We start from the raw sequence: 27759 nt of genomic DNA, 5'->3' as shown, positions 1-27759 counted from the left end.
GATGGCCATCTGTCAGGGATGCTTTGATTGTGAGTTCCTGCATGTCAGGGAATTCAACTGGATGGCCCTTGGGGTCTCCTCCAACTCTAGGTTTCTGTGATTCCTTCTAGCTGCCATCCTGAGGGCACCAAGGCCAGTTTCCACTCCTGGCTGTCTTCCCCACAATAGAACTGGATGCTTCCATCCTTTCCTCCAGCCCCCTACATGGCTTCCACCCCCATCTCTTTCTCTTCTCTTTTGCTCTCCCTCTGGCACACAACACAGGGCTGAGGAGACAAGCATCCTTTGAAAAGCAAGGCAAAGCCCATCTGGGGAGCTGAGTTGGGCCTGGCAGCAGGCAAAGGAGGCAGGAAGGAGATGAGATGCTCCTTGCAGGAAATAAACAGGAAACAGAGAAGCAGGGAAAGACGGCGTGGCTGGAGCGGGAAAAGAACTGAGACAGACACGGGGGGGGGGGGGGGAATGATCGCAGATGGGTATGATTTATTACTCATCCTCCGAAAAACAAGAGACAGGTGGGTGGCTTTACCTCCACACACACAATTGCAAGTCAGCCATTTACACACATCCCCTTACTAATTGGGGAAGAGTCTTTCCAAACAATCACACAATTGGAATTCTTTCTCCCTCCTCCAGCAATAATTTTTCTGCAATCCTTTCAAGTGTTGCAGCATCAAAGCAGCAACTTTCCTCTGGACACAGGCTGAGCATCCTAACTTTAGCTATTGCCCAGCAGTAAGGGGACCTATGAGAACAGAGAATGGGTGGTTTGTGCTCTTCCAAGGCTGTCTTCATGGCCCTTGACCCCCCCCCCCCATTTTCAGATTCCCCCAAATGCCCTTTCTTTCCAGCATCACCTCCCAAAGAGGGGAAATGGCTTTGCCTAGAAGCTCCCAAGAGCCACAATTCATCTATGCCTTTATTGATGGTCAATGATCCCCCGAATTGATTTTCTTGTGCCTGGCTCTCAGATCCTTGCATCCGGAGAGAAATATTTTAACATAATATTAAAAATTAATATTAATTGGGTGGCGAGGGGGAGGCTACACTGGTTAATATACTCCTCCCCCAATTTCTTGTTGTTCTGTAGTCTCAAATTATTTCCGACTTATGGCGACCCTAAGGCGAAACTAGCACAGGGTTATCTTGGCAAGATGTGTGTGCCTTCCTCTGAGGCTGAGAGTCTGTCACTTGCTCAAGGCCATCCAGTGGATTGCCAGGGCCAAGTGGGGATTCGAATCCTGGCCTCCAGAGTTGTAGTCCAATGCTCAAACCATTATACCATGTTGGACCATCTCCCTGCACTTTACAAAACCAGGAATAGACTTCCAGCTTTCTTTATTTGGCAGTGTTGGCAGTCTTTGTTGAACCCAGGGGCAAAAACATGGGCCCCAGATCCATTGCAATTGCCCAGCCCCATATGAGAGTCACAGACTGCACCATTTTTCTTCTCTGAGGTCACTTTGGCTGTGGTGCCACAAAATAATCACTCTTCTCCTGCTTCCTCCTCACCAATACCAAGCAAACACAGGCCTTTAGCGCTGGTAGCAACTTTAGATGCCATGCTTCAGACATGGGAAGGGGACAGGATGAGGTTGCACCTGAGCATGCACAGAATATCTTGGAGAATGGAATTGAGCCATTCAGCCAGACTAATTCCCCCCCCCCCCCCAGAGGTTCCCAATTGAACCAAGCCAATTGTATCTGACATCAGAGATAAGTATCTTTTTAAGACACGGAGTGGTTTATTCAAGGACAGGAACTCCGATTTACGGGCTAGCAAGGTTGTACAAGGAGGAGGTGATGGTTTGCAGACCTACCGAGGTTTGCAGGCCAGCTAGGAAGAGGTTAATAGGTGACGTGAAAGCTAGGTTTAAATATTTAAAAGGATATCATATTGAGGATAGAGTGAGCTTATTTTCTGCTGCTCCAGAGAATAGGACTCAGAACAATGGATGCAAGCTACAGGAAAAGAGATTCCACCTCAACATTAGGAAGAACTTCCTGAGGGTAAGAGCAGTTCAACAGTGGAAGATGCTGCCTCCAAATATGGTGGAGTCTCCTTCTTTGGAGGCTTTTAAACTGAGTGCTTTGATGGTGTTTTCCTGTGTGGTTCCTGACTTTGAAAAATGGCCGCCAAAGCGCATTAAGGGATACGGGCTGCAGCCAGGCTGTACTCGAATGACGGATTGGGAGACAAAAGCCTTGCGACAGGACCAGGATGCAGCCCGAATTAGGCTTCAAAGCTGTGCGATAAGCCCCTTAGTTTTTAAGGTATTAATTGGGGTCACTTTTACTTTTGCAGAATACTCACAGGGTGGGGTGGGGGGAGAGGAACGGTAGCCCCTCTGCACCAGTTTGTAAGAACATCTGTCAAATGCTATTTCCCAACCACCGCTGTCTGGAGACCCCTCCCAGCCTCCTGCATCGATTCATAACCATTGTGCCCCCCTTTCTCCTCTTGCATTTCAGAAAGTGCAGGAAAGCCATTGGAAGACCAATCATGCATTTTGTCCTGTCTATTCCTTCCCTTCATACATCAGCCCAGTCCTCTCTGCAGCTCAGCTTAGCGTACCAAATTTATGCCTAAAAACCCCAGGCACGCTTGCAAGTTGAGAGTTATGGCATTGTCCTTTCTAAAAAGCATGTTAACAGCTTCAAATTCTTTGTGCCAACAGGAAGAGGTGGGGGGGGGGGGTAATAATCACCTCTGTTGCTATGCCTTTGCATGTCATACTTTACTTTTGCTGCAACAACATGAGTCCTTTGACATACTCATGACTTTCTCCAGAGGCTAAAGCCCCTCACTCCCTTCCCTTCAGGACTAAGGACATTATCACACAGGGAAAATTAAGAAAAAACAAGGGTTTAAATGGACATTCGCCCATGAAAATAGTGCGATTGTGATGATGATTTTCACAGACATCATGATTAAAGAGGACTTATCCCAGCAATAAATAGTAATAAGCAGCAACAAATCATTCATGGGATTAGCCTGTGAAAATTGCGCAATCGCAGTGAAGATTTTCTCATGACATTGTGATTAAGGAGGACTTATCCCAGTAATAAACAGGCAATAACCAGCAACAAATCATTCACAGGATTTCCTCATCAATGATTTGTTGTTGGCTATTACCTGTATATTGCTGGGATAAGTCCTCTTTAATTGCGACGGCATGTGAAAATCATCATCGCGATCGCACAATTTTCAAACCCTCCCCCCGCTTTTCCCTGATTTTCCCTGTGTGATAAAGTCCTAAGACTGCATCCACACTGCAGAAATAATAATAATAATAATAATAATAATAATAATAATAATAATGTTTATTTATATACCGCTTTTCCAAATTAGATCAAAGCGGTGTACAACAGGAAGTACAATACAAAGTCAAAATAAAACATAACAGGTCTCTCTCCCCCTCTAGATGGTTGTCGGAAGGAGGGCTCTTAGTCTTTCATGCCAGGCCTCTCTCCCCCTCAAGATGGTGGTCTGGATTGACACCACATTAACTGCCATGGCTGAATGATATGGAATTCTGGAAATTGTAGTTTGTTGTGGCATCAGAGCTCTGGTTAGCCTCTTGTTAATCAAAGGTGATTGGCATGCAAAAGTTGGAAACAGAGATCAAAGATCGTAGGGAAATTTGTCTTAGGATCAAGAAATGAAACAGGAGGGCGACAGACTGAACTTTACAAGGCCAGCAGTTTGTTCATCGCAACCACATTCTTCAAGCAAACCAAGAGGCACGTCTTTCCACAGACACCATCTGATGGCCAATATAAAACTAAACTAAGCTACCTAATTAGCAGAAGAAGATGAATAAGCTGCATTCTCTTTGCAAAACCAAGACCAGCAGCAGATTGTGGCACAGACTATGAGCTGCTGATGTCAAAAATTAAAGTAAAGCTAAAGCAGAATACTAAACCAACCGCTGTGCCAAAATACAACCTGAAAAACATCTCTCTGTCCCATCACCTTCTCAGGCTCATATAGTGGGAACAAGGGAAGAGCCTTCTTGGGCTCCATCTGCTTTGCAGAAATAGTCCAGTTTGACACCACCTTAACTGCCATGGATCAATACTGTGCAATCCTGGGAATTGAAGTTTGTGGTGACACCAGTGCCCTCTGACAGAGAAGGCCAAATATCTCCCAAAATTACATTTCCCAGAATTTCACAGCGTTGAGCCATGAGAGTTAAAGTCGTGTCAAATTGCATTACTTCTGCAGTGCGGCTGCAAGCTTAGTGGCTGTTCCAGACTTTGGAACTCTCTCCCTTGGGAGACCAGGATTGTTCCATCCTGGCTAACCTTTGGTCAGAAACAAAACATATTTTTATGCTGTCAGGCTTTTAGAAACTGACTGGGATGGGCTTTTTAATGCTGTGCAATGCTGTTTAATGATCTGTATATAGTCTCCTAATGAATTTTAATATTTTAAAAGTTACAGTGTTTAACCGCTGTTTGATATACTTCTATAGTTACACTTCATTGATGTTTTTGTATAGTTTCTAATCTGTATTGGTTTTTAATATGTTGTCAACCAGTCTTGAGACCAATTATTGGGGGAGAGGAGGGGTATAAATTAATAATGAATGAGGACATGGAGAAATGGAAGCAAACTCCAGGAAAAGAGATTCCACCTAAACATTTGAAGAACTTCATGATGGTTAGAAGCTGTTCAACAGTGGAAGACACTGCCTTGGAATGTGGTGGAATCTCTTTCTTTGAAGGCTTTTAAGCTCTCTCTCGTGAGTGCTTTGAGGGTGGATTCCTGCATGGCAGAATGGGGCAGGATTCTATGAATAAAATAAATAAGATGGCGATGATGATGATGATGTCATCCAGGGGAATACATAAAAGAATTCTATGTCTCTTGTTCAACTACAAATACAAGAATTCAATAGATCCCAGAGTTTGCTTTCTTCTCCCCACTTCTTGGAGAGAAGTGACCAGTGGGGTCCCACAGGGTTCTGTCCTGGGCCCACTGCTATTCAACATCTTTATCAGTGACTTAGATAAAAGAATACAGAGCATGGTTATCAAATTTGCAGATGACACCAAATTAGGAGGAATAACTAATATCCCAGAGGAAATGTAAGATACTGCACATAAGGGGGGCGGGGGGGGGGGGAGAAAGAAAGGAAGGAAAAAAAAACCCAAACCCAAAATGCATAGATATAGGATGGGGGACACCTGGCTGAACAAGACTACATGTACAAGGGATCTAGGAGTCCTAGTAGACCACAAGTTGAACATGAGTCAACTGTGTGATGAGGCAGCTAAAAGGACTAATTCGATTTTATGCTGCAGCAATAGAAGTATAGTCAAGAGAAGTAATAGTGCCACTATATTCTGCTTTGGTCAGTCCTCACCTAAAATCCTGTGTCCAGTTCTGGGCACCACAATTCAAAAAGGATGTTGACAAATTGGAGCTTGTCCAAAAGAAGGTGACTAAAATGGTGAAGGGCCTGGAAACCATGCCTTATGTGGAAATACTTAGGGAGCTGGGGATGTTTAGCCTGGAGAAGAGGAGGTTAAGAAGTGATATGATAGCTCTGTTTAAATATTTGAAGGGGTGTCACATTAAGGATGGAGTAAACTTGTTTTCTGTTGCTCCAGAGAACAGAGCAATGGATGCAAGCTACAGGAAAAGAGATTCACCTAAACATTAGGAGGAACTTCCTGACAGTAAGGGCTGTTTGACAGTGGAACACACTTCATTGGAGTGGAGTCTCCTCCTTTGGAGGTCTTTAAACAGGCTGGATCACCATTTGTCAGGGATGCTTTTATTGAGATTTCCTGCATGGCAGGGGTTTGGACTGGATGTCCCTTGGGGTCTCTTCCATCTCTCCAATTCTATGATTCCCCTGAAATTGATCTCACTACCTGGACACCTGGAGAAGCATTAACACCTCCATGTGATTTCAGCCAGTTCCCAAAGACCTGGCAACCTAGTGTGGCAACTTCCTTGCTTCTGAGAGAGATTAATGCCCTAGAATTCAGGATTGCACCCATCTTTTTGCAGGGGGTGGAACTTGTGATCCCTGGCACATGCTGATTTCTTTCACCAGCTGTGCTCTCTCTCATTTGACGTCAAGTTTTAGTATCCATCTCTGGATCCATTTCAGAGGAGCATGACATTGGATGGGCATTTCGGTACCAGAACAAGCCTGCTTCCCACCCACCCCAGATGCAAAAGCCACATTCATCTGGTCACCCCTCCTGCCAAGACATCTCTTGAGCTGATCTGAGAACATGTGTCCTTAATAGGGGCTTGTTTGCTGGGTGGTGGTACCACCTCCCTCCTGCTTGTGTGGAGAAGAGAGAGGAGCTTTGTCTAACCAGAGGAATAAGTGAAAAGGATCTTCTCCATCGGAGCATCCCTGAGACGTGATTTTAATCACAGACTGTTTAGCAATTGAGAAGTCTGCGCAGGGTGGAGGAGAGCAGGAGATGGTTGGCCAAGTGGGAGGGAGACTATTGTGAAGAGACAAAAGCCCAGAGAAATGCTGAGACTTATCATGTATTGTTTTGGCATTTTATTCCCCGGTAATAAGTTTGTTTTTCACTAGAGGTGGGACTCTTGTGGCCCATCAAAAGTTTTAAGCCATAAAGGAATCCAGACAACATGCTTATCCAAAAAGAAAAAAAGTCCCTGAAAATACTGGGATATTGGCTGCATCCGCATGGCCAAAGCAATCCAGTTTGACACCACTTTAACTGCCTTGGCCCAATGCTATGGAATTCTGGGAACTGTAGTTTGGCACCACAGTTCCCAGAATTCTATAGCATTGAGCCATGGCAGTTAAAGTGGTGTCAAAGTGGATTATTTCCACCGTGCAGATGCATCCTTTCCAGTTCTTTTTGCTTTGATTTTTACCTCCATATTCATGGTTTTGCATCCAAACTTTTTCTTGAAATATTCTGGGTTCTTCCCCCTCCCAGCGATCCCGCGTCACACCTGGACGCCGGCAACATTTCAAAAATTGGCTTTCTTCAATTTTCGCTGAGCCCCTTTTAATTATTATTCAGGAGTTTCATAGTCAAAGCGTTAAAGTGCTTTAGCAATATTACACTAGTTAAGCATTAGGATCATTTTCTTTTATTGCCAACATTCCTCATTCCCTCGCTTGAGCTCTGTTGAATCTGGATTCTGGGGGGGGGGGGGTTGTTATGTTTCATGGCAGTGGCCATCTTAACCAGTTAACACAAATATTTCATTTTGGAAAATAGTTAATTTAAACTGACCTGGGGAGTGGGAATGAAAAGTCCTTGATAATACCTGGTGTTCCCTGGGGATACTTTAAGAAGGTGAAAACATCATGTGGCTCGATTTGTACAAGAATAAAACCTGGGACTTTTCTTCTTGTCTGGATGGGCTCTAACTGGTTCATTCTAGGACCTCACATTTGGACTAGTGTAATGCACTCTACATGGGGCTGCCTTTGAAGAGTGTTCAGAAACTTCAGCTGGTTAAAAGAGCTGCAGCCAGGCTGCTAACAGGGGCTGGTTATAGAGAGCACACAACACCTCTGTTGAAACAGCTCCACTGGCTGCCAGTCTGTTTCTGGGCACAATTCAAAGTACTGGCAACTTAGGCTGATGACCTATAAAGCCCTGTATGACTCAGGTCCAGGCTATTTGGCAGACCGCATCTCCCTATATGAGCCAGCCCAGCCTCTGAGAGCCTCAATGGAGGCCCTTCTCTCCATCCCACCACCACTTAAAGCACAGTTGGTGGAGACATGAGAGAGAGGGCCTTTTCTGTGGCTGTCCCTAGACTCTGGACCTCCCTGCCCAGGGAGACCAGAATGGCATCTTTTATGATGGCCTTCTGCCGACAGGCGAAAACCTTCCTCTTCAGACAGGGATTCAAAACTGAATGCTTTTAAAGAATAGCCTCCCTCAATTCTCGCGGTTCTAGAAACCATGTCCCTCACTTATGCGCAAGGGACATACGGCAGGGGGAAAATAATGGGGCACATGCCCAAGGCGTGCGCTCATGCGCTTCCATGGCCATTACACTACATTACAATGGGGCTTGAATATATGCAAAACAGAGGGTCAACTGTATGTTGTTTTAATGTATTTTAAGCATTTTTATCTTTTTAAAGTATTTGATATTTTAGCATTGCATTTGTTTTAATTATTGTAGTAATTGAATCTTATGTTAATGTACTGTTTTTGTGTGTTTTTAACTGTATGGTTTTTTTTAATGTTGTAAGCTGTCCTGAGTCCCAGTTTTGGGAGAAGGGCAGGATATAAACAAATATAATAAATAAACAAATAAAATAGGGCAAGCTTTTATGGACTTCACTCAGATTCATCAGATACAAGACATTGGACAGCAACTCCTAGCATCTTCACCACTGGTGATGCTCACCAGGACTGCTGGGAGTTACAGTCCAATCACATCTGGAAGGCCACATGACTCTGAATCCTGATCTAAGGCCAGGGTGGGAATGGTGTCCCTCCAGATGGGATTGGACTGCAACTCCCATCCTTCCTTGCTAAGAGCAGTGGTAGGAATTGCAGCCCAACCCCATCTGGACACAATCTCCATATCTGTTTTGCCAGGAGAGGAGCCATCTGTATGCACCCTATGGCAGAAAGAAATCTCCCACCACATCTGACAAAACATGCTGGTTGGGGATGATGGGAAGTATAGACCAACAAACAGTTGACAGGTAACACAGTAGTGGAATTCACTGATCTAAGGGATGGTTAGCTTTAGAAGCTGGTTAGAGGGAAATGTCTGACTGTATCGCAGAACAGAAGGCAAAGCAATTAAAAGAGGTTTTCAGAGGTCTCACATTAGTTTTCACTGTAGATGCAGCTAAAAAGATTGGGAGCTGTAGAAGAAGAGAAATAATCTTCTTCTTTTTAAAGTGTAGGGCCTCCTTTGTTCACTCCTACCTTTTCTTCCCACACCTTCTGCCTCCTCCTTTTTTAACATGGTAAAAAATGCTTTCTGGGTACCAGACTGACTGCACCAGGGTTTCAGCAGCCCTCTGACTGGCATACTGATGTGTTTGCATCCAGACACAACAGGTCCCCCTTGGGAGGAAGGACAAAAGAACACTCACCAGCTCCATTCCTGGCCTTTTGCGATAAAGGAGCTGCAAACAAGGGGCCGGTCATGGATCCGATTCCGGAAAAGAAAACAGCCAGCAAATCAATTAATTGAATGGAGAACGGCAGGCGGCCACTTTGGGATGCTCTGATGTATGCCTAAAGAGACTCACCCTCACCCCCTGAATTACCTGGAGGTCACGTGGCAACCTGGCAAGAAACAGGAGAAACCCAGAATATAATAGCTAACACAGGGGATGGGAAGAAATTTGAAATGTGAGCCATTATTGATCATTTGAAAATGATGAGGATGTGGTTATGGAGATGGCAGAATGAGTGGCAGGGGCCAAGTGCTTCATGGTTAAGCTGAGCAACTGGGTTTGAGCTAAGAGGGACAGCCTGGAACAATGAATTGTAAAAAGAGAAAAGAGAGCCTCTGGTCATGTGCAAAGATCATGGCTGTACTCTTATCAGTGAGCAACCAGATCCAGCTCACACCTCTCTGCGACAAAAAGGGCATGACCTCTGGGTTAGAATAAATAGTATTGAAAAAGAGCAAGAGTAGTAATGTAGTGGTTTAAGTGTTGGACTATGACTCTGGAGATCAGGTTCGATTCCCTGCTCAAGCATAAAAACCCACTGGGTGACTTTGGGCAAGTCACACTCTCTCAGCCTTGGAGGATGGCAATGGCAAACCCCCTCTGTCAAGGGGTCGCCATGAATTAAAAATGACTTGAAAGCACACAATAATATTCCTGGTCACCGTGTGTCCAATTTTTTTTGCATATGAAAGCGGGACAGTGAAGAAAGCTGAATGGAAGAAAGTCCATTCATTTGCCATGTGGCGCTGGAAGAGAGATGTACTGATACCCATGAGCTCCTAAAAAAGACAAATGAATTGGTCCTGGAAAAAATCAGATCTGAACTCTCCCTAGAAGCCAAGATGACTTACCTTTGTCTGCACTTTAGAAATAAAGCCATTTGACACCACTTTAATTGCCATGGCTCCATATGATGGAATGTGGGGATTTGTAGTTTTGTGAGATATTTATCCTTTCCTGTCAGATGTTCTTCTGCCCCATTAGATTAGAAATCCCAGAATTCCATAGTATTGAGCCATGACAGTTAAAATGGTGTCCAACTGCATTATTTCAGCATGGCATACGCAGCCTCAAACAGCATTCTCCTGACTTGTCATGAGAGGATGTGACTCATTGGGGGAAAAAGGAGAGTAGGAAAAGCAGAAGACCATAATAGAGGGTATGGTCTCAGTAAAGAAAGCCACAGGCCTGATTTTGCAAGACCCGAGCAGGGCGGTTCATGGCCAGGGCTCCAGGAGGTCTCTCATTCTTAGGGTTGCCATATGGTAGACATGAACTAGACAGCAAATAATAACCGCCCCTGCCCAGCATCAAGTGGTTTTGACAGTACAGTTTGGTGGACTGCAAGAGCAGTTGTTCAAGTCAGGCAGAGAGTGCATTCACTGAGGTTTAAGAGTATCTCATCCCATTGACAAATTAAAGGCTCATCCAGCTTGCTTGAAAGAAGGGTGAATCCTTGCAATACAGTTCATTGGTTCTGCCTAGTTCTGTTGCTTCTACTTCTACTCATCCCATTCCAGCAATTTCTTGGGTCTACCCTCTGGGCTCTTCCAGATGGGGCAAATGTGCCAGGAGTTTGTGATATTGGTTTCTGTAACTTTGGAAGAGCCATAATACAGATCCATGAATTCACAATAAGTGCAGGATCAAATCCAGAGAGAATTCACTGCCCGACATGGAAGCCTCCATCCTTCCCTGGATTTAATAGGCCGTAATCCTATTAAATATCCTAAAGACACCAGATTCCATCTGATCTTAGAAGCAAAGCAGCCTTGGTAGATAGGAGACTGTCAACCAATACTAGGTGCTGTAGGCGATATTTCCGAGGAAAGAAGTGGCAAAAAACCACCTCTGAATATTCCTTGCCTATGGAAACCCTATGAAATTTATGGGGTCACCATAAGTCAACAGGCGATTTGAGGGCAGATACACACATATCCTGTTTCAAGAGCACAGCAAGTTACCTTTTAAAAATGAATTCATCACAAAACTAACTCATGGGATACAGTGGGCTGCAAAAGACAGTTTGTTGATGCCATTAGATTCTGCATACCCTCCAGCTGAAAACTGGAGCATGTGTGGCCAAGCAACATCCGAGTGGGGTCAAGATGGCAAAGGTTATTAATGAGGAAGAACACACAAACTAGGAGAGGCTGCAACAGTTTGCTTTTGTTGGACCCAACTGGGAAATTTCTCTGCCTTTCCTCCTCTCCCCACTACTAAATTAACTGAGTCCAAACAACTTTTGCACTCTGAACTCAGTTCACAGCAACAGAAGTGAGCTGAGGGGGAAATTGGGAAGTGGAGACAGAAACTGGGACATTTTGAAAGCAAGAGAAAAAGTGGGACAACGGAGGATTAATCAGGACGGTCTTTGCCAGTTGGAGGGTATGGATTCAGTTGTTCTTGATATGACAGATGGGCATCGCTATCCATCTGCTAAACAGATGCAATAAAAAATTCCACGGTTCCCAAAGGTCTCAGGAGTTACAAGTTTTAAATTCTTTACTTTTCCATTTCTCAAAAGTAACAAATATAGGTACTTTTTTGTTGTTGTTATCCACCCTCAATTCAATCTCAACCCATGGCAACCATGGCAACCTTGTAGATGAGACATCTTCAAGACTCCCTCTTCTCCTCTGCTCAGTTCCTGCAAATTCATACCCATGAGCTCCTCAATAGAGTCCATCCATCTAGCATGCCGTTTCCTTCACTTTCTGCTTCCACCTTTCCTAGCATTAGTACAACAGCCTTAGTCTAGTCATCTTGACTTCCAGAGATTTTTCTAGTTTGATCTGTTCTAGCACCCATTTGTTTGACCTCTTGGATGTCCATCGTATCCTCGACAGTCTTCTGCAGCACCACATTTCAAATGAATTTATTTTCTTCCTATCCACTTTCTTAACTGTCCAACTTTCACATCCATACATGGTCATAGGGTAATGTTTAGAGTAATAGATAATGTTAGGGAATGTCAAATAACAGTAATAATTTTAAAAAATAATACTGCAATACAGTTGGCCCTTCCCAATCACAGGCTTCCCAGTCACATGGACTGAAGCATCCATGAATTAACCAACCCCATTCTCCCCAATGGTGGTGCATGCATATGGCCATGCCAGTGAGGTTAAACATGCACTGCGCTGCCATTGGGTAGTATGGGACTTCAGGTCCCACATTATTTAGTATACGCAGGGGTGTCTGAAATGGAACCCCTGTGTATACAAAGAGCTGAATGTAGTAGTAGTAATAATAATAATAATAATAATAATAATAATAATAATAGACTATCACAAACACTGGATCTGTGTTGCAAACTCCTTCCATCTCTCTTCTCCAGGCTAAACCTAGCCAGTTCCCTAAGCCAACCTTTATAGGGATGGTTTCAAGACCTTTCACCATTTTGGTCACCCTCTTCTGGACACAGTTTCAGCTTGTCCACATCCTTCTTGAATTGTGGTGCCCAGAAATGGACACAGTATTCCAGGTGAGGCTTGACCAAAGCAGAATAGAGTGGTACTATTACTTCCCTCGATCGAGATGCTACACTCCTATTGGTGCAGGCTAGGATCAAATTGGCTTTTTAAGCTGCTGCATCACACTGTTGACTCATGTTCAGCCTGTAATCCACTAAGACTTCTAGATCTCTTAATAGACATCTACTGTTGTCCTTCCGTTCCCTTCCTTCCCCCCCCTCCCGCCTAATGGGAGTATCCTACATTTCTCCCTGTTGAAATTCATTGTGTTAGTTTTGGCCCAGCTTTATAATCTGTTAAGATCATTTTGAATTCTGATCCTGTCCTCTGGGGTATTAGCTATCACTCCTTTAACTTCCAGGTCCCAATATGAGGAATGTATCAGTGAGAAGACCAATTTGTCTTGTGTGTTTTTCTAAAAAGCCATTTTAAAAAGTCTCCGTCTGCTACCAGGAAGTCTGTATTAACATTTCAATTGGAAATTTCAGAAAATGATGCAGCCATGTTATCTATATGAATAGAACTGCAAGTCCTTGACATCTTCCTTCTGTATTTTCCAAGGAGTGGGGCTTTCCCCCCTCTTTTGGCTTTTCTTTCCAGCTGCATCTTCCCCCTTTGTTGTTTTCACAGTTTACAATTTAATGATAATGCTATTCAAATAAAAAAAGCCACCTTTACATTATTACATAATGTATGAAAGTAAATTATACTGCTATTCTTCAGGAACACAAACCACTCCTAATTCAGTGTATTAAATGTGATTAAGCCAAAGATTTGATGGGGTTTGGTTAGATAGTAAAGGTAGAGGGGGAAAGCAGGTAACGTTTGCTGCCCAAGTTCCTGATTATTGTGGAATTTAGGGATTTTTCCTAAGTTTTTACAAAAACACCCCAGATAACACTCTTCCCAACCTGTTACATTGCTGCATTTTCCTCTCATTTTTATGACCTAATGGATGATGATTTGATAATTTTAAAAGAATGTTAGCATGCAGGTGCAGAACTACTTTGCACAGTGGATCTGCCATAGTACTACAGATTTGAAAAGATGCAGGTACATCTCAGTTAATGAAGCAGTTGTGTTCCCCAGCTTTAATTCGTTAACAGAAAATTTGGTACCGAAGGCAGAAATATCACTGTTAGAATAGGGATAGCTCCCTTTCCTTAAAGAAGAAAGTAGAGCACTTAACATATTCAGCAAATCTCTTGTTTAAAACTAGAAAGAGGCACATCTGAAATGAAATAACCCAGTCAGTTAATCCATCCATAAGCCACACATTTTGAACCTTCTAGGGACCACTGGAAAGCTTCTTCCAAAATTCATCCAGGAATGACTACTTTTTTACCAGCCCGACTTTTCTATGGGTACATCTACACTGTAGTGATAATGCAGCTTTGACACAACTTTAACCACCCCATCCTACAGAATCCTGGGATCTGTAATGTATCATAAGGCATCAGCACTTTGGGGCAGAAAAGGCTAAAGACCTTGCAAAACTACAAATTCCAGGATTCCACAGGATGAAGCTCCAGCATTTAAAAGTTGTATCAAACAGCATTATTCCTACAGTGTAGATTCATCCAAGGGAGTCAGTGTAGTGTAGTGGTTTCAGCACTGGGCTCTGGAGACCACAGTTTGAATCCCTACTCAGTCAGAGAAACCCATGGGGTGACTTTGGACAAGTCACACTTTCTCAGCCTTAGAGGATGGCAATGGCAAACCTCCTCTGAAGAAACCTATCAAGAAAACCCCATGATAGGTTTGCCTTAGGGTCACCATAAGCCAGAAATGACTTGAAGGCACACAACAGTGGCGACAACAAGATGTATCCTATGATTTTCATTTTTGAAATCTAGATCTATGCTTTTTAACATGCAGGGGAGGGGGAGTTTATGGAGCAGGCCTATCAGTTTCCTTCCTTTCTCTTTGTTCTGTTGTTCATGCATGGTCAGTAAAGAGGCAGCTGTCGTTTGCCTTGCCTGTTGTCGAGAGCTTTGGCACACACAAATACAGTAGGGTCAGCTAGAGTGGAATCCCACAATTTCTCAGCTCAAGCTTTATGGCATGCAGACAGGCTGCTCCAACCTGACACAGGTCCAGCCCTTCTTTTATCATCCTTTTGAAGCCAAAGCCAACACTGCTTAAAAAAACTCTAGCTGTTCAGTGGATGAGGATGTAACCCAAGATCCAGCTCTCAGTCATCCTTCTGTGACCTTCCATATCAGGTCAATATAAAAAAAGGGGATATCTTAGGCAAGTAGCCCAAACAGGGGCTCCCCAGTTCAGGAAACCCACTATACCAGGTTGATCTGGAGGGCTCAGCATGGGAGAAGCCCAAGGCACTTAGCCATAATGGGACCTCTCAACACTGGGATCAGCATATTCCCTTCTCTATGGGGAGGTAGTAGTGAATTGGACTGGGAGATTGTTTGCATATAGAAGACAAAGGGAGTTTCCTTCTGGGAATGAAGCTCTTTTCATTTGAGAACATTCAAGCAGATTGCCCAGTTGTTCTTGTATATTGCATCACATTCTTCTCCCCTGAGAAAGTTGCTTAAGTCTATCAGCTCCTGAAATACTGCCCTTAGAACCAATTTCTGGGTACAAATATGAGTGCCTAGGCACTAGCAAATTGATCTAGACTGAAACAGGGCAGCAACTCAGCATCTCAGCAATTGGCCACCCCCATTCCATAGGTGGCTGTTGAGCCATCATCATCCTAGCATCCCTGAGATTGGAGCCACACTTCAGGATCGATACAGTATTGCCCCTTAGCAACCCTGCAATTTGCTATATTCTGATATCTTTGCTTCATTAGTTGTTGTGTGTACGTGTGAGAAGAGTGTTTGCATATGTGTTGATTCTTTTTGTATAAATAAAATACATTAACTTGGAATCTGCCTCTGGAGTTCCTGGGGTTTGGAACTGTTATACAAAGACCAAGCTCCCAGCCAGAACTTACCCCTGGCCTTCTCGCTACTAAACAATTGAACTAATTTAATTTCCCCATTGAATACAATTTGTGGGTGCCCTGTCAGGGCCCCCTGCAATGTAGGTAACAAGGAGGAAAAGAGGGTTGAGCAGGCATAGAAAGCAGCAGCTTGCTTTTGTCGGAATCTACAGGGAAGAGCAAGATTCTGCTTCCTTCCTTTCCTCTCCTTCCTGCTGAGTTAACTGAGTGAAAACTATTTTTGAACTCAGTTCGTGGTAATTGAAGTTGGCTGAAAATGATGGGAGAAACTGAGAGGAGGAGAGAGAAACTGGGACATCATAAAAGCAGGACAACAGAGGATTAATTGTGACTATGCCTGCCAAATCAGGACAGTTGGAAGGCTTTTTTTTTTGGTAAGGATAACTATGTTAAACCATTTAACACTTAGAACAGGATAAAAATCATTCAAGCCATTTAAGACCACCCATGAGCACATTTGGACAAACTCAACCATGCTCCCAAAGCTTGAGTAAATAACCCTGCTTTTGCTTGGCTTCAGAATGAGAGCAGCATTGGTGCTGATTTTAGGAGAGGATATTCTGAAATTTGGATGCCACAGCAGAGAAGGGGCTGAATTGAGCTGGAGGACCTTCACATGACTAGGGAAGAGTTTTCTCCTCCAGCATGACTTATTTGTGACCCTTGTAGGTTTTTAACTGTACTATGCTTTTGGGCTGTAAACCACTTTGAATCCCAATTTTTTGGGGAAAAGCAGGATACGTATAAATGTAACAACGACAACTCCTCCTCCTCTATGGTCAACTTCCAGCAGAGTCACGCTGAGAGATTCCTAAAGAGAACATATTAATCAAATCCGTGAATAATCAAATCTGCAAAAGTGGACGGCCGACGGTAATTGCAAGGGCAAAAAGCAAAGGAAGGAAGCTATTAATTAAAAGCACGAGTGAACATTTGCTGAGTGCAGTTTATGGGCTTTTTTTGTTGTTGTTTGAATAGAAGTGATAATTATTATTAACCATTGCCAGCAGATAGATATTGGAGCTAACCTTTTATTAACTTTCTGCAGAATAGCTTACCATACCAAATAATTATTCTACAGAAAGTTAATAAAAGGTTTGCTCCAATATCTATCTGCTCCAATATTAATTAACTAATTAAGGAATGTACATACGCACACATACATACCTACATATTAATGGACTGATAAATTACAGAAAGAAGTGTGTTTTTGTTTATGGTGATGATAGAGGAAGCGTAATTAAGGTTTAGTTATAAGAGATTTGGATGGGACTGGAAGTAAATTTTATTTCTCTATCTTTTCTTTTCTCCTTATTTTTCTTTCTTTTTCTCCCTTTCTAGTCTTCATTTCCCTCTCCCCCCTTCTTACACATTTTTTCTTATATATTTTATGCAGTATGTGTTTTCTTTGCACATTTTTATTCTGTATTAGAGAACCCTAATAAAAATAATGTTTTAAAAAACAAGATTCATTTCTAAGTAAAATTCATAGGAAACTTGTGTCCATTGCTGACAGCTACTGCTGGATAATAAACACGAAGCGCCATCCAGAATCATCAGTTGAATTCTTCTTCTAATTGATTGTCAAAAAGCACTGTTTCAGAAGTGCTAACATACTGCAGGCCAGAAGCAACTTTGGCAAATTTACCAGCTTATTAGGAGGACAGGAGACTGAATCTATTTTATAGGATGTAGTTCAAGAAGAGCTGCTTTTTTTTAAAGGAGGATTTTCAGATTTAGCTCAGGGAAGATTTAAGGTAAAAACCTATCTGAAAGTATTTGATGAAGGATCATTTGATCTAATGGAGGAGATGCTTATTTCTCCTGAAGGCTAAGCTGCAGGACAGAACTTTCTCCTAATACTTTCAATCCTCTTGTAGAAACTTTGAGAATTATGTCGTCCTGCAGAGGAGAGTGGACTATGGGGCTGGGCAGAATGCCCCTAAGGGGCGGCCTGCATCCACCTCCGTGTTTGCCAGATCAGTACAGTGGCAACTGCACTCCATGGCCCCAATCTGGCCTTTCTGTGATGCAAAAAGGAGCTGCAAAAAGTCACTCCTTTTTGCACCCTGGAATGGGTGCCATAGCCACTAGTGCCACAGCTTTACAGCACTCCTTTGCTGCTGCATCACCTAAACACAGTGCCAGAGGAACGCCATGACACCACGCACCATGTGGTGTGGCGCGTGGCATCATGCCTCCATGGGGTCAGAGTTGTGTGTGCGTCATGTGGATGCCATGCTTGACTACACCCCCAGGCCGACCTTAATGGCTGGTCTGCACAGGCTCTCAAGCTCCCAGCAGCTATAGTCAGCAGAGCCAGTCGTGACAAATTCCAGATTACAACATCCAATAATATTTGAAAGGTTGCCCATCTCCATTTTAGACTGGAGTAGAGTCCACATTTGTGGCTCTGACTTTTGCAGATTTAAATACAGTGGTCCCCCGGGTTACGAAATTAATTCGTTCCGCGGTTAATTTCGTAACCCGAAAAACCTTCGTAAGCCGAATTCCCATAGGCGCTAATGGAAAAAAAGCCGCGGCTCCGCCGCGGCTCCATTTAAAACAGCGCCGGGGTTTTTTCGTAACCCGAAAAAACCTTCGTAACCCGAAACAATAAATCCCTATGGGATTTATTCGTATCCCGAAAAATTCGTACCCCGGGTAATTCGTATCCCGGGGTACCACTGTACTTGTGGATTTGATTAATTAACTTCCACTCTGGAGGACCTAGAGTTGTAGGTCATCTTTTGTGGCCATCATCCAGCAGATGTTGACCATAGAGTTACTCTGGAGGACCTAAAAATTCCTAGAGAGATGTTTCTTAGGTTAAAAATAGTACTGATTTTTTGTGTGGTTTTTCCAGGTACATGGGGGTCCTGTGCCCCTAACCCCAGCACTGCCTAAAGTAGACTTGTATTGTCATAGAAAATGAAATTGGCATTCAAGGATTATCTAATACACACAGCACACAATTATACCACCATGATTCCACTTTAATTCCTTGGTTGTATGCTACAGAATCCTGGGGACTGTAGTTTGCTGAGACACTCCTGCTCTCTAGCTAATTCTAAATACTCTTCTCCAAACTGCCAATCCCAGGATATCATAGGACATGGATCCAGGGTACTTAAAGTGGAATCATAGCACTCTCATAGTATGAAGAGACCCCAAGTGACTCCAATGTCCATGAGGGTGATGCATCCACTTTGGGTTTTAGTCCAAACTCTAAAGGAGCTGGGAGCTGCTGAATCTGTTCTCAAGATAGGACTCAGCACTTTGGACAGTTAGGGGGGATACAGACCAGCATTTTGTGCCAGCCTGTGGGTGGAGTCACGGTGTAGCGTCTGCATACTCAATGCCGTGACCCTGCTCCATGATGCCATTTTGGTGCAGACCCATTTACATGGTGTGTGCCATGATGACGCCACTGTGGAACAGTGCCCAAACGGCACAGCGCAAAAGGAGAGTCATCATGTCACACTGCCGCTCCTATGACGCCCCCTTCCAGGGAGCCGCTTGGGGTGGCTTCTTTTTGCTCCTTCCAGGGAGCAGATCGGTGCCGCACCGATCTGGGGCAAAAAGGGGCGGCTGCATGCGGCCCATCTGTATAGACCCTGAGTTCCTTTCAAGTTTAGATGCCATCCCTGAGCGGATTCATTGCCTCACTGAAAGCGGACCCATTAACCTCCACTGGCTAATGCATACACCGAGTGAGGATAAAATACCAGCAGATGCATTGAAACAGGACCTGAACCGGTGAGCCGGAGTATTTGCTAGACTCTTATAATGAGTGCCCAGGTCAAAATCTGTAAAAGCTGGAGCTCTCGACTTACAATAAGGGAGGATGGGAAGAAGAACATCCCTATAGGTTTCCTTGCTATCACATCTTTCTCTCTTTTTCATTTTTTAAAAAAAAAAGCACTCCAAAACTTGTTCTTCTGTTAATGAAAAACCGAAGGGCAGACGAAAAGAGACTTATTGTGAGAACAGAAGGCCAGTTCGGGAGAGGTAAATCCCCAACCGATCAAAGTTTGGCCAAAATCAATGCACAGACGAGGAATGCAGGATCCCAGCTACAAGACTAACTCCCTGCTGCTCCTTCGCTAAATCAAACCTACTGCTTCTCAACCTGTCTGCCTTGTGAAGGGAAAGGGAGGCAGATATTAGGATTGCCTTTAGAGCTGTTAAACATTACAGTCCTATGCAGAACAACAAACAAACATTGAAACCAAGTCTAAACTGGTTATTTGGGCCAGATTGCTGTTGGATAGGGGAGGAAATGGCTCCCTTTATTGTCTCATTATTTTAATCGTTCATATCCCTCCGTTTTCCCATGAACGAGACTAAAAGTTGAAATTACAGGAAAAGAGATTCCAGCTAAACATTAGGAAGAACTTTCTTAGCAGTTCGACAATGGAAGATGCACTTTGGAGGCTTGGACTGGATGGTCTTTGGGATCTCTTCCAACTCTATGATTCCATGAAGGTGGTTTGCAAATTATTAAAACTAGCACAAATTAAAAGCATGCAAAAAAACCAACAAAAAACTCCTCTCTCTCGTTCGCCCTCAGTCTCCAATATCCAAGGCAGCCAAATTTTTACGAGCTTTGCTCTCTGTTTCACCACCATCACAAACCTGTCTCAGTGCATGTCATTTTCAAGACAATTCTCTCACCCTGAGATTTCTCCCCCTTATCCTAAGGACTGGAGGAGTTGGAGATCTGGAAACCCTAACTACCTTCACCCTACTCCATGTCTAATATATTAGAGGAAGAATCGTTCACTGAAAGAACATGAGGAGAAGGCTTACTCCTCCTGTAAGAAGGTGTCCATGCTAGGGTTTGCTAAAGTTACCTTTAAAAAAAATATCCCAGTATCCTTGGGGCAGGGCTTTCTCTTGGTACCATCACTGTTGTGGTTCTTTTAGGCGGAAGCCTCTTGGGAAATGTTACGTTTCAGGAGGAAGGAACGACAGAGAAATAGGTGCGTTTGCAAAAAACAGCATTTCTTAATCAGAAAAAATATTTCTGCAAAGATAAAAACATTTTCTGTGCAAAAAAAAAAAAAAAGCAGCACATGAAATTTGCAAAGAATAAGTCCAGAACTGTGAATGAAACGGTGTAGTTTTCAAAGATTTTCTTGCAAGGGGATGGCTAAAACTTTCCATTGCTTCCTTGAGCCCCTGGGGATATGTTGAACCTGGCTTGGTGTCCCATTAGCAGATTTATAGACATCTGAGCATGGACTCCTCATGTTCAGTCTAACTTGGGGTGCATCTACACTGTAGAATCAATGCAGTTTGGCACCCCTTTAACTGCCATGGCTCCATCCTACAGGATCTGGGGATGTGTAGTTTTGTGAGGCATTACCACTCTTTGGCAGAGATGGCTAAAGGCCTTGTAAAACAACAAGTCTCAGAATTCCATAGGATGGAGCTACAGAACATAAACTGAATTATTTCTATGGTGCAGATGCATTATTGGTTATACTCTGCTGGCTGGTGACTCCAATGCAATTGGAAACTCTGAATGCCCTCTGGGTTTTACTCCAAATTTTATATTATGCACCCAAAGTGCTATTTCAGAGATAGGGACTGGCATCTGATGGCATTTCTTTGATAGTTTGGACAAAAACCTACTGACATCAGACCCACCACACCGACTGTATCTGGAAGGAGAATTATTCAGTTATTCAGTTAGCACAGCTGTTTTCAGCCTGCCGGTGGTTTTATATATAGAAGGGGAGTGAAAGAGAAGAGAGAAAATTCCTGGAGGTTTGTTTGGCTTTGGCACGTCTGGGCTGTTCTCTACTTGCCAGCCCAAAAGTTTCAGACAACCTGCGTAGAAGCAATTAGAGAGCGGAGAGATGGAACGGCAGCCGAGAAGAATTAGGAAGGAGTCTTACTGAGTTCCAGAAAAGAAAAAGGAAAGGGAAAAAAGGACATTTTTTAAAAAACCCACAAGGACTCTGCCACCTGGGAATCTCTCTTACTAACTCCTGACTGAAGAGCAAGCAGGGGGTAGGTGCAGAATTTGTGCAAAGGCACATCAGACGACTTCAGGGAGAGTTTCCCACTGACTGGGCGAAGGAGAAGAGATGGTGAAATACACAGCAGACATTTGAGGTGTCCGCTATGCCAGCGGTGGAGTGAATCAGCTCCGGGTTTTCGTACAAACTTTCAAGGCCATGGCAGTTAAAGTGGGGTCAAATGGCATTATTTCTGCAGTGTGGAAGCAGTCTAGCTTGTGGAGCTTCCAAAAAATAACAACACACAAATCGGTTGAAAACACAATATTTTCCACATCCAAAACAGTTAACTAAAAACAGTGACCAGAAAGTAACAATTATATATGGTGCGAGTCAAGTTACTATAATGTTAAAGAAATCTAATGTGACCTGATGTCTCTGCAAGCCTTCAGAGAAACTGTCCGCTTGAAATTCCTTCAAAGATGACTACACTTGCTTTCCTGTGAAGAAGCACTGAATGCCTCTATGGTGTTGGCACATGTGTATAAGCTGAGAATGAATTTTCACACACAGCTGTACATCCACCAAGGTGTAGATCCAGCAAGCTGCAGCATACAAAAAGGACATGGATGGAAAGGATTCCTTGTACTGGTATAATGCCTTAGGACTCCTAGATCAGGGGTTTCCAACCTGAGGTGCCCGCACCCCTTGGGGCTGTGAGATGAAATTTGAGGAGGTGTGACAAAGATACTTATGTGAATCTAGATACTTATCTAAATCTGCAAGGCAGTCCCACGTTTTGACAAAACTATGAATGAGAAGCAGGAGCAAAGAAGTCATTGAATTTTATGTTCTCAATTGGAATTAATTTTACTATTTAAAAAAATTTTCTGAATAAATTAGAATCTATTGATCAGTTTAGATTTGCATTCTATGCACTGAGTTAAAAGTTGTTTTAAAAAAAACAAACTTCAGTTTGTTCACCAGCAGTATTGTATGTGGTTCAATTTGTGATTCAAAAATTATAAATTAGACTTATTCATCTTCAAATGGAATATTACTTTGGTAGCGGATGTGGACATTAATCAAATTTCCTAGGGGTGTGGGGCACAGAAAGGTTGGGAATCACTGTCCTAGTTCCATTTTTGCCACTAGAGGACCAAATAAGCTCCATGGCATGGAGTACATGGGGTCAATTTCGACTGATCCACCAGTTACAGCCTTTCCTGAATAGGGAACCTGTATTAGCCACAGTTATACATACACTTGTAATTTCCCAATTAGAGTACTACACAGCACTCTGTTTGGGGCATCCCTTGAAGGTTATTGAGTAACTGTAGCTAACACAAAATGCAGCAGCTGGTAGACTACTCACTTGAACATTCAGAAATGATATAACAGCAGTTCTGAAGAAACTGCACTGGTTGCCAATACACTTCTGGTCTGAATTCTAGGTGCCTTAAATGGCTTGGACCACTGGCATACATTGTACCTGGTGCAGATCATTTCTGAATGCCCCCATCCTCTCCCCAACAGCATTTTCTGGGTCTGACCAAGCTACTGGCTGGGTGGGAAAGGGAGGCGATTCTCTTTATTACCTGGCCAGCAGAGCCCCCAGACCCAGAAGATAGCTCAGTCCCACCAAGTGGGTCTGAGGGCTCTGCTGGTCGAGTGGCCACTGGTGGAAATGGGCCGTTCCTGACCCTCCACAGCCTGAGAATTGTGGTCAGTTCAAGAGATCCTCCTCTGTTGTCCCAGTGAAAGGAGTTAAACATGAGATAATATGACAGAGGACCTTCTTGCAGTGGCACCCCAGGTGAGGAATGCTCTCCCTTTAGAGCCCTGACAGGCACCAACATCATTGTGGCACCACGTCAAAACTTGTTCTTTTAACTGAAGCCCTTAGGTCTAATTGGTTTTACCCAGGCTGTACATGTGCTATGGTTGTATTATTTAAAGTTGTTTTAAGTAGTTAAACAAAAATTTTTTTTAAATAAACCATGATTTTGGGCAAGACACATTCTTGTAGCCTCAAGAGAAGGCAACGGCAGACCTCCTCTGAACAAAGCTTGCCAAAAGAAAAAAAAAGGCCACAATAGGGTCAGCAGGATTTGGAAACAACTTGAAGGCACACAACAATAATAACAATATATTTTTAATCTTTTAAAAATGTTATTTGTTGCTTAACATTCTTTCTTTCTTTCTTTCTTTCTTTCTTTTGCATGCCACCCTGAGATCTTTAAATACAGGGCAGGACATAAATATTTAAATAAATAAGCAAGCAAGCAACCTGGTAAAGTCTTAAGTGTTGGGATTTTGCAGTATGCTATCATTTTCTTTGGATGCCTAAACTGTATTTCTAAATACTCCACTGCAATGATAGAAATTTGGAAACTGCAGCAAAATTTCATGGTGGAGGGGCAGAACATTTATTTGGATGTAATGTCCTTATTCTCTCTCACCCCATTGCTACATCCCTGGCTAGAGACAGGCTGTCATTTCCGAGAGGCAATTTCAAAAGCATCTTGAGAAAGACTTGACATCCCAGGATGAGAACAAATTTAATATCATCCTTATTGTTACTGTTGTTGTATGCCTTCAAGTCATTTACTGACTTATGGCAACCCTAAGGAGACTCTATCATGAAGTTTTCTTGGCAGGATTAGTTCAGAGGGGTGGGTTGCTTTTGCCTTCTTCTGAAGCTGAGAGAGTGTAGCTTTCCTAAGGTCACCAAGTGGGTTTCCATGGCTGAACGGAGATTTATCCCCAGTCTCCAGAGTCGTAGTCAAATACTCAAACCACTACCACTGCTTCTGTTCAAATATTTGTTTTCTTTCCCTGCAGATTTCAGAAATACATTAAAAATGAGCAAAACCTGTTTGGCCAGAATGAAGAGTATGCCCTAGAGGAAGGGATCCCTCTTTCAAACCACTTTGATTACGGTGCGTCAGGAGAAACAAGCCTCCATTTCCACGTGAATTTTGTGAATTTTTTACAGCTGGTGGGGAAGTGGCATCATCACATCTGTTCAACAAACCGGACAGACTCTATAGGCTAGGAAGAAAAACAACCCAAAGATAAAACTGTGGCTGAACTTTTTCCAAAATGCTGAACAGGGCTTCGAACAGCTATTTATGGACTACAGGCGTCCCCAGCATTTCAATGATCCAGTCTTTCAACTCTATTAAATTATTACCAGAACTCATTTATACGATGCACAGTCCACCCTTTTGACAAATACAAGCACAAATATAAGTATGAATAGCAAGTATAACACAACTATAAGTATTATAAGCACACAACAATGATTATAAGCTAATGGCATACTTGAGACAGCATGGCATAGTGGTTTGAGTGTTGGATTGTGACTCTGGACATGAGAGTTCAAATCCCAGCTCAGCCATGGAAACCCACTGGGTGACCTTGGGCAAGTCCCACTGTCTCAGCCTCAGGGGATGGCAATGGAAACCCCCCCCCCCCCCGAACAAATCTGGCCAAGAAAGCCCCATGTTAGATTCACCTTAGGGTCTCCATAAATTGGAAACTACTTGAAGGCACACAACACCATCAACAAAATGGCATAGCAGTGGGATTGCGAGCTTAGAATCATAGAATTGGAAGAGACCACAAGGGCCATCCAGTCCAACCCCCTGCCATTCAGGAAATCTAAATCAAAGCATCCCCAACAGATGGCCATCCAGCCTCTGCTTAAAGACCTCCAAGGAAGGAGTCTCTATCACCCTCCGAGGAAGGAGTGTGTTCCACTGTTGAACAGCCCTTACTGTCAGGAAGTTCCTCCTAATGTTGAGGTGGAATCTCTTTTCCTGCAGTTTGCATTCATTGTTCCACATTCTAGTTTCTGGAGCAGCAGAAAACAAACTTGCTCCCCCCTCAATATGACATCCCTTCAAATACTTAAACAGGGCTATCATATCACCTCTTAACCTTCTCCTCTCCATCTTATTGATGTTTTTTTTTCCTGTCAGTGAAACATAACAAAATTCATGGACACAGCAGCAACAATTTGGAGGTGGAGTGATACGTAACACGAAATATGCTATTTTCAAACTTTAATTGTGGTTTAGAAGTTGCACGTGATAAAGTCCTACAACTCTGGTGAACAGAGTCTGAAACCCTGCTTGACCATGGAAAGCCACTGGATGAACTTGGGCAGGTCATGTTCTCTCAGACTCAGAAGAATGCAAAGGCAAACCCTCTCTGAATACAGGTCAGCCCTCCGTATCTACAGATTTTTAAAAAAACTCACGGATTTAAGTATCCATGGCTTGAAAATATTCAAAAAATATATAAATTCCCAAACCAAACCTCGTTGTTGCTATTTTATATGAGGGACACCATTTTACTAGATCATTGTATTTAATGAGACTTCAGCATCTACAGATTTTAGTATCGCAGGGGTTGGGGGAGGGGCTAAAACCAAACCCAAAGAGCTCACTTTACTATGGCTCCAACTTCTGATATTTGTAGTTTGATGAGGGACTTTGAATTCTCTGCTAAAGAATTTAATCTGTTACCTGGAGTGAAGCACTAAAGCTCTCTAGAAGAGCATTCTAAGGTGCTCACTAAACTACGAAACCCAGGATCCCCAAGCCTGGAGCTGCAGCAGTTAAACTGGCACCAAACTACTATAATTGCATAGTGTGGAACCGTGACTTCATGATACAGGGAGCCAGATCATTAGGGTTGGTGTCACCTAGTGTGGGTGCCTGGAAAGGGCTGCCAGGGTGAATGGCGGCAACGCAGCCTGTCCTGCCCTGCTCTGCCCATCCTTCCTTCCAGCTGCCTTTTTTGCTCACCCTTGCCATCCCTTCAGCCAGATCCAGAAAGGGCTGTCAAGGGATGGGTGGGTGGGCAGAAACAGTAAACCGTCCCACCCTCCATTCCCTCCCACTTCTTTGCACACCCACCACCCACTACCTGGCCAGATCCAGAAAAGGTTGCTGGGGGGCAGTGTCAGCCTGCTCCCTCCTATTCCTACCCCTCAGTTGCCTGCCACCCATGTAGACCCCAAAAAGACTGCCAGGGGAGCAGTGGTATCGTGTTCCATTTCCCTTTCCTTCCCTCTGCTTCCCTCATCCAACCAGCTGGCCAGACCTTGCAATGTCCAGGGCTCACTGGGTAGCAGGCTGGGCACCTGGCTGGGCAGGAGGGCAACACAATAGGAGGGAAGGCAGGGTTGGGCAACACTCTGTAACAATTCCCCTCCATCCCTCCCTCCTTTCAAGGATGGTCCCTGACTGGCACCGGGGGGGGGGCAGTGGGGGGGGTGAAGCAGATGAGATGCAACCACCCTACCTGATGTTCACCCCCTCTGAGCTGTCACCAGGTGCAGTCTGCCCTTCGCACCTCCTTGTGACGCCCCTGCCGGAACATTTGGTCTCCCTGGCAATACCTGTCAAATGAAATGCATTAATGGCATCATATTATGCTTTTAAACACATCATGTTACTGTGCTCAGTTCCCTTCCGAACTTTTTCCAGTGACAGTTTATGCAATAGTGCAGGAAAATACTTGTCTCACTTTTATGCTGTGTGCTTCTTTTAATCAATATTGCCAGGGAGATGCATGAGGAAGGATTCATCTGGATAGGTGGCAGCTATGCCCCAGTGACATAGCATTAGAAACTCTTTTTCAGGGGCAGAAAACTGGCCTCTGACTCCTGCATATCAGAATGGGATTGGACTAGATAGCCTTTGTGGTGTCTCCCGGCTGTATGATTCTGTGCACACTGTTGTGCACAAGCATTTGCCCTTCACTCAGAAATCAAACTTCCAGAAACCCAGCAAGTGAGAAAGGCACTAAAACAATTATACTGTGCACCAATGCCACATAATTGTACAATACCCCTGGGGAAGTTCAACAAACTGAACTTGGACTTGGCCTGAGTTGTTCGCATTGCATTTTTATTTTGCCACTTACAGCTGCCAGTTCTTAAACTGCTCTTTTCTTAAACTGGTATGCTTGTAGGGTTGTTTTCAACACAATTTGCAGTCTTTTTATCGAACTATATGATTCTATATGTGTGTTGTGTGATGTGTTTATGTTGCATGATGGTGTATTTGGACATCATCTCATGGAGAAAGAAAAGACAAACACTAATGTAAGGGAAGCACCCACCAGCATCTCCTCAGAAGCAGAAATAGAGACAG

The 27759-nt window shown here is 43.6% G+C and overlaps 1 protein-coding gene across 1 annotated transcript in view; it reads right to left on the bottom strand.

Moving 5' to 3' along the window:
- Positions 1 to 26973, bottom strand: part of LOC149315491 (tyrosine-protein phosphatase non-receptor type substrate 1-like) — a 197761-nt gene extending 170788 nt beyond the window's left edge. The window contains exon 1 of the mRNA XM_089513521.1: positions 26906 to 26973. The gene's annotated coding sequence lies outside the window, so the exon portion shown is untranslated. The remainder of the gene's footprint in view (positions 1 to 26905) is intronic.
- Between the last annotated feature and the right edge of the window lie 786 nt (positions 26974 to 27759).

This window comes from Sceloporus occidentalis, unplaced genomic scaffold (genome assembly GCF_023333645.1).
Source record: "Sceloporus occidentalis isolate IW3139 unplaced genomic scaffold, rSceOcc1.0.p SCAF_3, whole genome shotgun sequence".
Taxonomy (NCBI): Eukaryota; Metazoa; Chordata; class Lepidosauria; order Squamata; family Phrynosomatidae; genus Sceloporus; species Sceloporus occidentalis.
This window is presented reverse-complemented; position numbering and strand designations above follow the sequence as displayed.